At 35.7% G+C, this 15294-nt stretch overlaps 1 pseudogene; it reads left to right on the top strand.

Annotated features, from left to right (window-relative positions):
• Window positions 1-10054: 10054 nt before the first annotated feature.
• LOC116629948 lies at window positions 10055-11442 on the top strand (annotated as a pseudogene).
• The last annotated feature ends 3852 nt before the right edge of the window (window positions 11443-15294 follow it).

Raw genomic sequence — 15294 nt, 5'->3', positions numbered from 1 at the left:
AAAACTCCCCTAGTGAGTGTTGTCTTCTTATTCTCTCAAATTCCACTTTCTCCAGAGCCCAGAAGCAGGGGAACTTCAAGATAGTCATTCACTTCCTGGCTCATTTGGACCATGACTGCTCCATCTTCCACCATTCCTCCTCTGCGTCTATTTAACTTCCTATCACTACAATTTACTCATCAAATACCTTGGCTCCTGCCTTAATGTTTTCCTTTTTCCTACAATATCTACCACCATCCTCACTAAACTTAATGACCAGGTGACAGAATTATCTGACTTCTGAGCCTTTAAATTTTCTGGTTTTTCAGAATCCCAATTATTCCATGCACACTCTGTTCTCCCAACTATTGAGATGCATGCTGGACCACCCACCAAGTCTTCTGCTTCTAAAATCTTAAAAGATCTCACTCTGATCAAAACACCCTATCCATCTAGCTTATGCTTCTAGCACCACCTAATTCCATCAAAATTTAACTCTTAAAAAAACATAAAAAAAAATTAGCTGTAAATCAAAGAATTCATGACTTCTCTGGCTAATCCCACGTAATGAACAACAAGTCATCCAGACTACTGGTCAGTCATACAGGCCACTGAAATGTTATAGTCTTCAACATTAACACAGGACAGCAATTTTTTCCTATACTTAGTTTTTGTTTTTGTTTTCCATCTCTTCTCTCTTGCCATTATTAACTTATATACAGTGGCTAAATTGATATATTTTCCCAAACTGACATCTACCAAGCCCTGGCATTTGAATTCCAAAGCTGCCTAACTCCACCATCATTTTTAAGCACAACCTAGGAAATAGTTCCACTTTAGTTACACAGAAATCTGAGAACTCCCAATTCTATATTTCAATTCCAAGTAGATCTCCTGATATTTTGAGCCTGTTTCTGCAGATATGTAGCAGAGGAACTATTTTAAATATCTTTCAACATTAATTTCCTCTCCCACACAGTAAAAGTGATGTTACGGTTAGGTGTTGTTGCTGTTGTTGTTGTTGTTGTTGTTATTATTATTATTATTATTATTTCTAGCCTCCCTTGGATTTATTTTAATCAATTATTATTTATTGTGTATCAAGACTATGATTGTGGCAACAATATTTTATAGTAATTATATTACATTAGTAGCAATTCTTTTTTTTTTTAAGTTTTTTTTTTATTTATTTATTTGTCAGAAAGAGAGAGACAGAGAGAGAGCACAAGCAGGGGGAGAAGCAGGACTCGATCCCAGGACCCTGGGATCATGACCTGAGCCGAAGGCAGCCGCTTAACCAACTGAGCCACCCAGGCATCCTGCAGCAATTCCTTATTGTACAACTCAATAGCAGAAAAATATAAATCAATGAAATATGCCAGTCTTTTGTAGATGAAAGAAAAACACTTTTCTGTTTTTCACTAGACTCAAAGAGTGTAGTTTCTTTCCTTACATCAATTTTCAAGTTACAGGAAAAATATGAGGCATCTCTTCACCAGATATCTTCAAAGACCTACTTGCCCAAGTTTCTTTGGTATGAAACCACAAGATATTTCCTCCTGGCCCCATGGGCTTATCTTTTCTATAATTGCTGCAAATTCCTTCTATATAACACGAACTCTCATTCCTGCAATCTATTTATCTTATATTTCTTTCTAATGAATAATCCACTCCTATATTATTTGCAACTTTTGGCAGAGAGAAATATAAATCCTTAACTATTCTCTTTTATACTATTTTACTTAATATTTGTTATCCTAGTTATTTTTTATATCAGTTTCTTTTCAGGGTACCAAATCTTTTTAATTTTGCATTTTGTTCTTTTCCTGATGTTCTTGTAGTTTTCTTGACAGCTTAAATCAATTGCAACCTTATAGTTTGCAATTAATATGAGAGTCACATCTGAGCAATTTAAATAGAACAAGATAAGAATCATTTGCTGAGAAAATGGCAGATCTAGAAAAGACATCTTTGCTAAGAATTTTACAGTGGTTCCCAGCCACAAGTAGTACTAACTCTCCCTCTCCACCCCATGCTCCACACACAGGGGACATTTGAAAATGTATGGATTCATGCTTGGTTACTACTGGGACTGGGGCAGAGAACTACTACTGGCATTTAATGTTTGGAGGACAGGGATGCTAAAGTCCCTAAAATGTTAAAAACAGTCCTGCAAAATTAAAAATTATTTTGCTCAAAATGTCACTGTGAAAGTTAATGACAAATATTCTTAGCAGTGGCCAAAAGAGTTAGGAGATTTAAGCCAATGACTAATAGGAGGAATTGAATAGCTTTACTAGTTCTCTGTGATTAGATCTTGTATAATTTCATTATTTGTTTGAAGTGGGGTGAACTTTTCCAACATCAAACTCTTTTTAGGGCTATATTCAAGCATATTTGTAAAAATTCTTAGAATTCCAATAATTCTTCCACTTAGGTAAAAAAAAACAACTGGTATTTCTTAAATCCCAGGGCTGTCTACCATTATTGCAAATAATTTATAGTTGGCTATAAATCCATATAACACTAGCCACAATATTATCTCAGTGATCTTTGTCAGCAATTGTTGACCAAACCTCTAACTCTGACACATCTGTGGTTACTAATTTTCAAGTGGTGTTTCATTATTTAAAGCGAGTCAGCATATTCATGGATAATAAAGGTGCCTGAGATAAGACATCCTATCTGACCAAATGAATGCACATGTCAATGAGTGTTTGAACCTGGAACAGATGCCTGGAGACTGCAGTAATGATAAGACAGACAGTTTCTATGACAACCATGTCATTGATCTGTGTAGAAGGGCCCACATTTCAAAGATAATGTTAATTCTGCTTAGGACCAGTAAGTCAATGATATTAACCACATTTTTGTCTCTCTTCAGCTAATTGCTTTGTGGCTTGCATTAATCATAGGTCTGTCAGTAAATATAATTACTTTGCATTAAGACCATAACTTAATTAGAATTTGAGAAGGATTAAAATGCAACAATAGGTTTACAAACCTGTGACTGAGGTCTCTCAAATGGGGACGCTGAGATCAAACCCTGGAAGGGAGTACAGAGAGAATTAATGTCACCCTGAGGGTCTTCTGTCTGAACTCCGGACAGCCAAAGGAGATTCAATCATGAAGACTCTTCACATTTTTCTCCAGGCTGGATGTTATTAATATTGATAATATGGCAATTTTCTTAACACTTAAGGCTGGAATTTGCATTTAATTAAAAAATATAAAACTGGATAAGGTTGCTCTCTAGTAAGTTTGGGTGCAAACTCTATTTCAAGTGGTAAGAGACTAGTTATGAGTATCAACCATTCATTTGGGTATTTGGCTTGTTTTTCTTCAATGCCCTTGTAGAAAGATAAGGACAAAAAATCAGCCCCCAAACTCTAATAATTTACGGAACCACCCTAATATCCTCCAGTTACCCTGACTGTTTCCTTCAATATGTAGTTCAATTCCACAGTTTAGAATAAACAAATCTGGTGCGACTTGGTTTATAACCTGTTTAAAGTAGTTCTTTCAGCAATTTGTAATAATAAATGTGTCAAGTTTCTTTAAGCTCTTGCATGTCTTTTCATAAAGTGTTCAGAACCCTTCACTTGTACAGTAACAATAACCCTATAAAAATAAAAAACATATGATTTATCTTTTTCACTAATGCTGGGAAACTAATATGAAAAATGCCTATAAAACTTTCTAAAGACTAGTACCCAGAATCAGGAATCTATGATAATGTTGTGGCTGAAGTACAAATATGAATAAAGAAACCATAATCCTTTGGGTTTAGAAGAATCATAGTGGTATCAGGAAGCCCTTGTGGGCCATTTATGGGTAAACACAGGATGAGAGGCGAGAACGTCTCTATACAATGCCTTTTTTGCCTTTCCTCAGGCACTTAGGGACATAATCTGTTCTATCCTCCTAACATCAGTATCACTCTTTAGAATAGGAGCCCTTTTCTTTAACTTTCCTTTTTCTGCTTCCCTCCAGAGGGTCATACTTGTTGCTCAAAGTTGTGTTGCTATTTGTCACGAGGAAATAAAAAATAAATATAATAAACATCAAGTACTTCACTCAGCTTGAGAAACATTACTAAATTCTTATAGAAATAATCCCAAATGAACTGTGTTTTTTTTTTATTATTATTTCCTTGCTGTGATAGTGACAGAAAGTCTTTTCTGATTTCTATGTTCTACTTTTCTTCTTGGGTTAGCAGAAGGAGGGTGTTTCCTACTCCTCCTCCACCATCCTAGTGTTTCTGATCTTGTCCTGAATTTAATACAGAAACTGAAATCAAAACAAGCTTTGATTGTCCCTGTTGCTTCAGTTGGACAATTTTCTTTATGAAGCTTTCAGGCTTGAACACTCATTCCTCTGTGCATATAATTTATATAGCCATATAAATTCGATTTCACAATTTTATGGTAAAATCCAAATTTCAAAATGGTATAACACAAAGTTTGCCTATTGGAAATAGTATCATCATTGTTGCCAAACAATAGAGTTGTCCCATAATATTTTGCATGTTTATTAATTTACCAGCTTTGAGCAGCAAGCCTGGAATTTGTTTATTATCTGAAAAAAATATTAAGGGGTAGCTAGATTAGGATAGCTCGGAGACTGGGAAGGTCTAAAAGTAAAAACAAAACACATACACACACACACACACACACACACATTGGGGGAGGAGCTTGCTACAGATAGACAGTCATACAGTTAGTTAAGTGGAGTCAATTATTTAGAGGATAAAGCCACAGATAACAAATAAGCATTAATACTGGCTAGTTTCAATACACTGCTAAAGGGCAGATCTAGCAGATGAGTAACAAGGTGCCTAATAAGGTGTCTAAGATGACAAGGTGCCTAAGATGATAACAAAGACCAGGTAAAGAGTACTTAGCACACTCTAACTGCATAGCAAGACTCTAGTTAAAGAATGGGCAATGGAAACAGAACATTTGTTGTATGATGGGTGAGTGATGATAGGGACTGCAAAGTGGGAGAAATCAGATGATCATTCATAGAGAAAATTGGTGAGAATAAAGAAAAGATATAATTTATAAATATCTGGGAAGGCAAAAAATGAGGGGTTGGAAGTATGAAGAAGCAAAAGATTTTAGTTAAAGTACCTCCCCAAAACATATATATTAATTACAAGAAAAAAGGGCAAACTTTATGAAGAAATTAGCAGATGCCACTTTAACCAAGTGATCAAGGTTCACATTAGCATTGAGACAAATCAGCATCATATGTATAGTACAAAATAACTGGCCTATATCTTCAAAAATGTCAGGAAAAAAAGCAGCACTAAAAAAAATTATACAAGATTAAAGAAGACTAAGGAGATATGACTGATGACTGATGGAAACAATGTATGATCCAGGATTTTCTTTTGTTATAAAGATCATAATTGAGACAACTGGCAAAATCTGAAATACTATTATTTGTCTATGATAATTTCATGGTTTTTATTATTTACCTCAATTATGCAAGATGATGCACATGTTTTTATTAAGAACACACTGAAGATTTAGGGGTCAAGGGCATCATGTATGCAACTTAGTCTCAATTTATACATAAGTAATGTACTTGGAGAGAAAGAGAAAATTGAAGCAAACATGGTAAAATGTTAAAATTTGGGTGATCTGTGTATTAAAAAAATCCTTTGTATTATTATAGAAATTTTTGTGAGTCTGAAAATATGTCATAGTAGAAATTTTAAAAAGGTCTATTTACTAGGCAATTTTTCAAAGGGGGTACTCAGTCATAGGGAAGACAAAGGTTTATTTACCAAAAGTAGGAAGAAAGTCAAGTCTCAAGAACAAAGAGTCTTTTTATTGATAGAAACATAATTAGAATTCATTTAAGCAAACAAAAGCAACAAAAGCTTTGGAGGGATACTGGGAAAAAAAAAAACAAAAACAAAATCAATGGAAAGGCTGCAGAAACCAGGGATGTTCTGGTAATCTCAGTGCCTAAAGCCAGCAGATGTTTCTCAAACCCTCAGCTTGTCCCTGAGCATTTGTAGCTTATCTAAGACAAATTTCTCCTTTCATTATATGTATCTATCCCAGAGACAGACACTGATTTACTTGTCATCGGTCATTCGTTGGACCAATAATATTAGATGGGAAGTGATGATTAACAAGCCATGTCACATATCCAACCCTGAGGGTGGTGTGTTGGAGGTATTACTACTGTGCAGTACTGTGATTGGTAGCTCTACCAATCATATTGCTACACTGGGTGAAGGAGCAATTCCCTAAAGGCTAGGAGTGAGGTAAACATTATAGTGTTACAAGTATTATGGTTTCAGTGAGAATTTATTCCAACCCCACATTCAAGAGTGGGACCTAATTTTTCCAACCTAATGCATTAGATAGCATGCCTTGCCAAAAAAAAAAAAAAAAAAAATGTGGTAGGATTAACAGGTCCTAAAATCAGAGCCAATATGGTAAAATGGAAATGCTTCTGAGGCTTTGAGGATTCTGGCAATACTCTCCACCACTGAACTTGAACCTCAAAGATTATAACTGAACCTGTGTCTTGCCACCACATCTAGCCCAAGAGTAAAACCAAGGTACTGATGAGAGGTGAGCATGAGAGGAAGAAAAACTGGATCTTGATTATGTTTGATATCAATGAGACCATACTTGAAGCCAATTCTACCCCTAAAGTTTTTACTTGGAAGAGCCAATAAACTTCTTTACTTATATCCATTTGGATTTGGTTTTCTGTCACTTGTATCAGAAATATCCTGATACACACACACACACACACACACACACACACACACATCAGTGAAGCATTTTCACCACTATAATTGAAAAACAGGATAAAGCGGTGCCTCCTGGGTGGCTCAGTCGGTTGAGTGTTTCACTCTTGGTTTTGGCTCAGGGTCGTGGAATTGAGACCTGCCTCAGGTTCTTGCTCAGCAGGAGTCTGCTTGGGATTCTTCTCTCCCTCTCCCTTTGCCCCTCTCCCTGCTCATGTGTGCATGCTCTCTCTCTCCCAAATAAATAAATACAATTAAAAAAAGAAAAAGAAAAACTACATCAAGTCAAAATCAAAAGTAAGCTTACCCTAATGGTGAATCAATGTAACTTAATTGTTCTTTAGATCCCCTTGACAGGTCAAGATTGATCTTAGTGTCTAGGGTGGGGCCATTTTCATAAACAAAGAGGAAAAAGCAGAAGAGCTTTAATAACAGGGACTCAAACATGTGATAGCAATTATTTCAACTTGATAACTGAATAACTACTGCATTCCTAAATTTATATGAACCAAATAAACTTATATAGAAGCTTCCCAAGAGATGTATACTTTTCTTAACCTATTAGCACCCATCAATTAGTACAAGAATTCAAATCAGGTCTCAAGAAGTACATTAATTCATAAAGCTCAAAATTTATCTTCCTTTCCATCATCTTAATACCATCCAAACTAATGATTTAAACAGTTACCAGATATTGGTCATTCACTGATTTCAAGGCTTAATAATAAAATCTTTGGGTCACCTAAATATGTAAAGCAAATATTAACAAAACTAAATGAAGAAATAGATAGCAAAACTATAAAAGTAGGGGACTATAATACCCCCTTACATCAATGGATAGATCATAGAGATAGAAAATCAATAAGGAAACATTGGCCTTAAATGACATATTAGGCCACATTGACTTAAAAGATACATACAGAACATTCTATCCAAAAGCAATGAATACACATTCTTTTCAAGTGCACATGGAATACTCTCCAGGATAGATCATATGTTAGGCTACAAAACAACTGTTAACAAATTTAAGAAGATTTAAATCATATCAACATCTTTTCCAACCATAATGATATGAAACTAGAAATCAATAACAAAAAGAAAACTGGAAAATTCAAGAATATGTGGAGATTAAACATCATATAACTGAACAACCAATCAGTCAATAAAGAAATCAAAAGAGAAAAGATACCTTGACACAAATGAAAATACAGTATACTAAAATTTATGGAATGCAACAAAAGCAGTTCTAAGAGGGAAGTTCATAGTGACAAATGCCTACTCTCAGGAAACAAGAAAAATCTCAAACAAACTAACTTACACCTCAAGAAAATACAAAAAGAAGACCAACACCCAAAGTTAGTAGAAGGAAATAAAGATCAGAACAGAAATGAATGAAATAGGGACTAAAAAGATAATAGAAAAGATAATGAAACCAAGAGCTCATACTTCGAAAAGATATACAAAATTAACAAACTTTTAGCTAGACTTACCAAAAAGAAAAAGAGAAAATTCAAAATCTGAAAGAGGAGACTTACAACTGATACCACAGAAACACGAAGGATTATAAGAGACTACTATGAACAATTATATGCCAACAAATTGAGCAATCTAGAAGAAATAAATTTCTAGAAACATAAAACCCTTTAAGACCAAACATGAAGGAATAGAAAATCTAACAGATCAATTACCAGTAAAGAGATTGGATCTTAATGAAAAACTTCCCAACAAACAAAAGCCCAGAACCAAAAGGCTCCACTGGTAAATTCTACCAAACATTCAAAGACAAATTAACACTACACTTCCTTCTTAAACTCTTCCAAGCAAATAGAAAAGAAGGAAACACTTCCAAACTTATTTTATAAGGCTAGCATTACCTTGATACCAAAACCAGACAAGGACACTACAAGAAAAGAAAATTATGGGCCAATATCCTTGATGAACATAGATGCAAAAATCTTCAACAAAATATTCACAAATCTAATTCAATGATACATTAAGAGGATCATACACCATGATCAAGTGGGATTTTTTCCTGGCATGCAAGGATGGTTTAACATGCATAAATCAAACCAACATGATATACCACATTAACAAAATGAAAAATAAAAATTGCATGATCATCTTAAGAAATAAAAAAAAAGTACCAGACAAAATTCAACATCTGTTCATGATAAAGAAAAACTCTCAACAAAGTGTGCATAGAGGGAATATATTTCAACATAATAAAGACAAGTTCACAGCTAACATCATACTCAATATCAAAAAGCTGAAAGCTTTTTCTCAAATTCAGGAACAAGACAAGGACACCCATATTCACCATTTTTATTCAACATAGTACTGCAAATCCCAGCCAGAGCAATTAGGCAAGAAAAAGAAACAAATATCCAAATGGGAAAGGAAAAATTAGATCTGTCTCTATTTGCAGATGATGTGATACTATATATAAAAATAATAATAAAGACTCCACCAAAGAAACTGTTAGAATACATGAATTCAGTAAAGCTGCAGAATACAAAAGCAATATACAGAAATCTGTTGCATTTTTAAACACTAACGACAAATTATCAAGAAGATAAACTTAAAAAAAATCTCACTTACAGTTGCATCAAAAGAATAAAATATCTAGGAATAAATTTAACCAAAGAAGTAAAAAACTTGATACACTGAAAACTATGACACTGATCAAAAAAAATCAAGATGACACAAATAAATCGAACGATAATCCATGCTTATGGACTGGAAGAATATTGTTAAAATGTTCATACTACCCAAGGCAATCTACAGATTCAATGCAATCCCTATCAAAAATCCCAATGGCATTTTTCATAGAAATACAACAAACAATCCTAAAATTTGTTTGGAACCATGAAGGACCCTGAATAGCCAGTGCAATCTTGAGGAAGAGGAACACAGCTGGAGGCATCATACTTCCTGATTTCAAATAGTAATCAAATTCAATAGTAATCAAAACAGTATGGTATCAGCACAAAAACAGACACATAGATCAATAGAACAGAATAGACAGCCTAAAAATAAGCCTACACATATACGGTCAATTATTTATGACAAAAGGGGCCAAGAATATATGATGGAGAAAGGACAGTCTCTTCAATATATGCTGCTGGGAAAACTAGACTGCCACATGCAAAAGAGTGAAACTGGACCACTATCTTGCACCATCCACAAAAATTAACTCAAAATGGATTGAAGACTTGAAAATAAGACATGAGCTTTTTTGCAACAGGTTCACCACCAGAACACAGGTGTCACAAAAACCACCACTCAACCTAAACCAAAATGGGAAAGGAAAAGACTCACATCAACATCGTCATCATTGGACATGTAGATTCAGGCAAGTCTACCACTACTGGTCATCCGATCTACAAATGTGGTGGGATGGACAAAAGAACTATCAAAAAATTTGAGAAGGAGGCTGCTGAGATGGGAAAGGGCTCCTTTAAGTACGCTGGGTCTTAGATAAACTGAAAGCTGAATGTGAACATGGTATCACCACTGATAACTCCCTGTGGAAATTCGAGACCAGCAAGTATTATGTGACCATCACTGATGCCCCAGGACACAGAGACTTTATCAAAAACATGATTGCAGGCACATCTCAAGCTGACTGTGCTGTCCTGATTGTTGCTGCTGGTGTTGGTGAATTTGAACCAGGTATCTCCAAGAATGGGCAGACCCATAAGCATGCCCTTCTGGCTTACACACTGGATGTAAAACAACTAATTGTTGGTGTTAACAAAATGGATTCCACTGAGCCACCCTACAGCCAGAAGAGATACGAGGACATCATTAAGGAAGTCAGCACCTACATTAAGAAAATTGGCTACAACACCAACACAGTAGCATTTGTGCCAATTTCTGGTTGGAATGGTGACAACATGCTGGAGCCAAGTGCTAACATGCCTTGGTTCAAGGGATGGAAAGTCACCCATAAAGATGGCAATGCCAGTGGAACCACACTGCTTAAAGCTCTGGATTGCATTCTGCCACCAACTCGTCCAACTGACAAGCCCTTGCGTCTGCCTCTCCAGGACATCTACAAAATTGGTGGTATTGGTACTGTCCCTGTGGGCCGAGTGGAGACTGGTATTCTTAAACCTAGCATGGTGGTCACCTTTGCTCCAGTCAATGTTACAAGTGAAGTAAAGTCTGTTGAAATGCACCATGAAGCTTTGAGTGAGGCTCTTCCTGGGGACAATGTGGGCTTCAATGTCAAGAACGTATCTGTCAAAGATGTTCGTCGTGGCAATGTGGCTGGTGACAACAAAAATGACCCACCAATGGAAGCAGCTGGCTTCACGGCTCAGGTGATTATCCTGAACCATCCAGGCCAAATCAGTGCTGGATATGCACCTGTGCTGGATTGTCACACAACTCACATTGCTTGCAAGTTTGCTGAGCTGAAGGAGAAGATAGATCGTTGTTCTGGAAAAAAGCTAGAAGATGGTCCCAAGTTCTTGAAATCTGGTGATGCTGCCATTGTTGATATGGTTCCTGGCAAGCCTATGTGTGTTGAGAGCTTCTCTGACTATCCTCCTCTGGGCTATTTTGCTGCTCCTGATATGAGACAGACGGTTGCTGTGGGTGTCATCAAAGCAGTGGACAAGAAGACAGCTGGAGGTGGCAAGGTCACCAAGTCTGCCCAGAAAGCTCAGAAGGCTAAATGAATATTATCCCCAGTACCAGCCACCCCAGTCTTAATCAGTGGTGGAAGAACGGTCTCAGAACTGTTTGTGTCAATTGGCCATTTAAGTTTAATAGTAAAAGACTGGTTAATGATAACAATGCATCGTAAAACCTTCAGAAGAAAAGGAGAATGTTTTGTGGACCATTTGTTTTTTTTTGTGTGTGTGGCAGTTTTAAGTTATTAGTGTTTTTTTTTTAAGATTTATTTATTTATTTTGACAGAGAGAGAGGGAACACAAGCAGGGGGAGTGGGAGAGGGAGAAGCAGGCTTCCCACCGAGCAGGAAGCCCGACGCGGGGCTCGATCCCAGGACCCTGGGATCATGACCTGAGCCAAAGGCAGATGCTTAACGACTGAGCCACCCAGGTGCCCCTTAAGTTATTAGTTTTTAAAATCAGTACTTTTTAATGGAAACAACTTGACCAAAAATCTGTCACAGAATTTTGAGACCCATAAAAACAAAAGTTTAATGAGAAAAAAAAAAAAGAAAAGATGTGAAACTATAAACCTCTTAGAAGAAAACATAGTCAGTAAGCTCCTTGACGTAGATCTTGGCAATAAATTTTTGGATTTGACATCAAAAGCAAAGACAACAAAAGCAAAAACAAACAAGTGGGACTACATCAAACCAAAGTCTCTGCACAGTACAGGAAATCATCAACAAAATGAAAAGGCAACCAATGGAATGAAATCATTACAGATCATACATCTGATAAAGGGCAAATATCCAAAATACATTAAAAAAAAAACCTCATACAACTCAATAGCAAAAATAAAATGACTAAAAAATGGGCAGAAAAACTGAATAGACATTTTTCCAAAGAAGATCTATATGGCAAATAGGCACATGAAAAGATGCTCAGCATCACTAATCATCGGAAATGCAAAACAAAACCACAAAAAGGTTATCACCTCATACCTGTTAGAATGGCTATTATCAAAAACAGAAAAAATAATAAGTGTTGGTTAGGATGTGGAGAAAAAGAAACCCTTGTGCAATGTTGGTGGGAATGTCAATTGGTCTAGGTGCTATAGAAAACCGTATAGAATTTCCTCAAAAATTAAAAATTGAATAGATGATTCAGAAATTCTAATTATGGGTATTTATCCAAAGAGAATGAAAACACTAACTTGAAAATATATATGCATCCCCATGTTCATTGCAGCTTTATTTATAATCATGAATATATGAAAACAGTGTAAACATCCATTGACAATGAGTGGATAAAAAAAATGTGACACACACACACAGAAATAGTATTCAGTCATCAAAAAGAATGAAATTTTACCATTTGTGACAACATGGATGGACTTTGAGGGTATTAAGTGAAATAAGACAGAAAAATATAAGTATCATATGATCTCACTTATATGTGGAATCTAAAACAAACAAACAAAAAAACACAAAACAAAAAAATAAGCTCAGAGATACAGAGAACAGATTGGTGGTTGCCAGAGGTGGGGTGGAGAGTGAGCAAAATGGGTGAAGGTAGTCAAAAGGTACAAACTTCCAATTATAAAATAAATGTCATGGGATGTAATATACAGCACAGAGACTATTATTAGTAGTGTATTGCATATCTGAAAGTTGCTAAGACAGTAAATCCTAAAATTTCTCATCACATCACAAGAAAAAAAATCTGTAACTATGTATGGTAATAGATGTTAACTAGACTTATGGTAGCGATCATCTCACACTATATACAAATACCAAATCATTATGCTGTACACTTAAAACTAATATATGTTAATTATACTTCAATAAGAAAGATCTGAAGACTGACATTTTTAAAATAATAAAAAACTTACATTTCTTTTTTTTTTTTTTTTAAGATTTTTTATTTATTTATTTGACAGAGAGAGACACACCTAGAGAGGGAACACAAGCAGGGGGAGTGGGAGAGGGAGAAGTAGGCTTCCCGCCGAGCAGGGAGCCCGATGCGGGGCTGGAGCCCGATGCGGGGCTCGATCCCAGGACCCTGGGATCATGACCTGAGCCGAAGGCAGTCGCTTAACGACTGAGCCACCCAGGCGCCCCAAAAACTTACTACATTTCTTGAAGTTGGTTGCTTAATATCTCTATTTCTACTTGTATCTGCAAATGATGTTAATTATACTTTCCTACCTCCCATAAGAGCTATGATAATTACTATTGGTAAAGCACTTAGGTTTCCATGGATAAGGGAGATGGTCTAAGGGCAATGTATTATCATCATTATTATTGCCCTGGACAGCTGCTCATTAAGGACTGCATTTGAGTAAAAATCCATGAAAGTTTAAATTGATATGAGACAGAAGTTGGTCAACCTTAGCCATATTTACTGCCAAGTTTAAGTCCAAAGAGAAAAACTTCTCTCTCTAATTAGATCATGTCAAGTGTCATCACAAAAAGGAATATAATAGTTTTAAAGTGTTTCAACAATTCAGCATTCATTCATTTAACAATTATTCAATATCTGTTATGTTCCGGGTTCTCAACATACAGAAAAGAAAAAAAAAAAAAATGCCTTTGTAGAACTTACATTCTAGGGTTTAAAATTTGCTATGTCACTATTTCTAATGCCACCTTTTAGAATGCATCCCAAACCATTTGTATTTTTTTTTTTCCTTCTCTGGGAAAATATGTCCTAAATATTTGTTTTTCTACATAATGAATTTCTGCCCATTATGTAAAACTCTCATGTTTGCATGCTAATTTTCCCCCTAAATGCATTGGATCTTTCCAATTGTTCCAGGCATGTAACACAGTACTGAACACATACTATGCTCATAAATAATTCCCTAATTAAACATGTAATACCTATTAATATTTCTTTCATTTACTAACTGGTAAATGGAGACTCATATAATTCAGTGGGTGTTTAGAAATGATTCCCAGACACATACATCTAATTTGTTACATGGCTGAGAAAGACCAAGTTTAACAAAAGGGTCAAATTTAGAAAAAAATATACTTTCTGGCTCTGCTCCTTTACTGTCCACCTGTTATTACAGAATTTCCAGTTTTAAGCAAGTCATTTCCTGCCAAAATCACTCCAGTCATCCTGCGGTGTATTTTCTGGATATCATGACCATGTCAATTAGCAACCACAGGGCATCCAAGAATTATTTCTTCTACTCTCGCCCTTTTTAATACTGTCAGCTGCTGAGGCCCCACTGTCTCCAAAGCTACATGAAGACATTTCATCTCTTCCTAAGTTGAGCTATTTTTTTTTTTCCCCTAAGTGCTGCTTCTGCTGGGCAGCTCCGTAGCTACATACTCTGGAGACTGGCAACAACAAGTAATGTATAACCCTATCCAACATTAGGTTTTCAAACTCAGGTTGTGTGTTCAATAAAAAGAAAAAAAAAAAGAATGCATATTTCCTTTAAGAACATCAAGGGAAAAAAAAGAACATTAAGGAAATATGGATTTGAATTTCTGTATCTTGAGAACTTCTTAGGCAAATTATCTCCATCAGTTTCTGGTTACCTTGGTTGATTTTTCCCTTTTTTCTTTTACCTTCCCAACCCCTCTCCCTGTTCTCCAGATTATATAAATGAGACCCTAGTGGCTGGACAAGGAACAGTTCTGATAAATAAACACCATAATGTGAGCAGATTCAATTCTGACCTCTAAGCGTGTTATAAGTCCAAGCTTACCTAATTATTTTAAGGTAGAATTATCTTATCAAAAGTTCCTCTGTGCAAATAATTTTCTTGCATCATTCTCATTATCTTACCTGAAATTAGCATATTTTAGTCTAGGCTGAATGGGACATAGACCTTAACATAGTGACTTTTCTGTTCTCTTATTGTAGGGTCAATGGACCAAGAAAGTATAAATCAAATAG

This window comes from Phoca vitulina, unplaced genomic scaffold (assembly GCF_004348235.1).
Source record: "Phoca vitulina isolate PV1807 unplaced genomic scaffold, GSC_HSeal_1.0 scaffold3, whole genome shotgun sequence".
In the NCBI taxonomy this organism is placed as follows: Eukaryota; Metazoa; Chordata; class Mammalia; order Carnivora; family Phocidae; genus Phoca; species Phoca vitulina.
The sequence above is the reverse complement of the archived record's forward strand: the minus strand, read 5'-3'. Positions and strand labels throughout refer to the sequence as shown.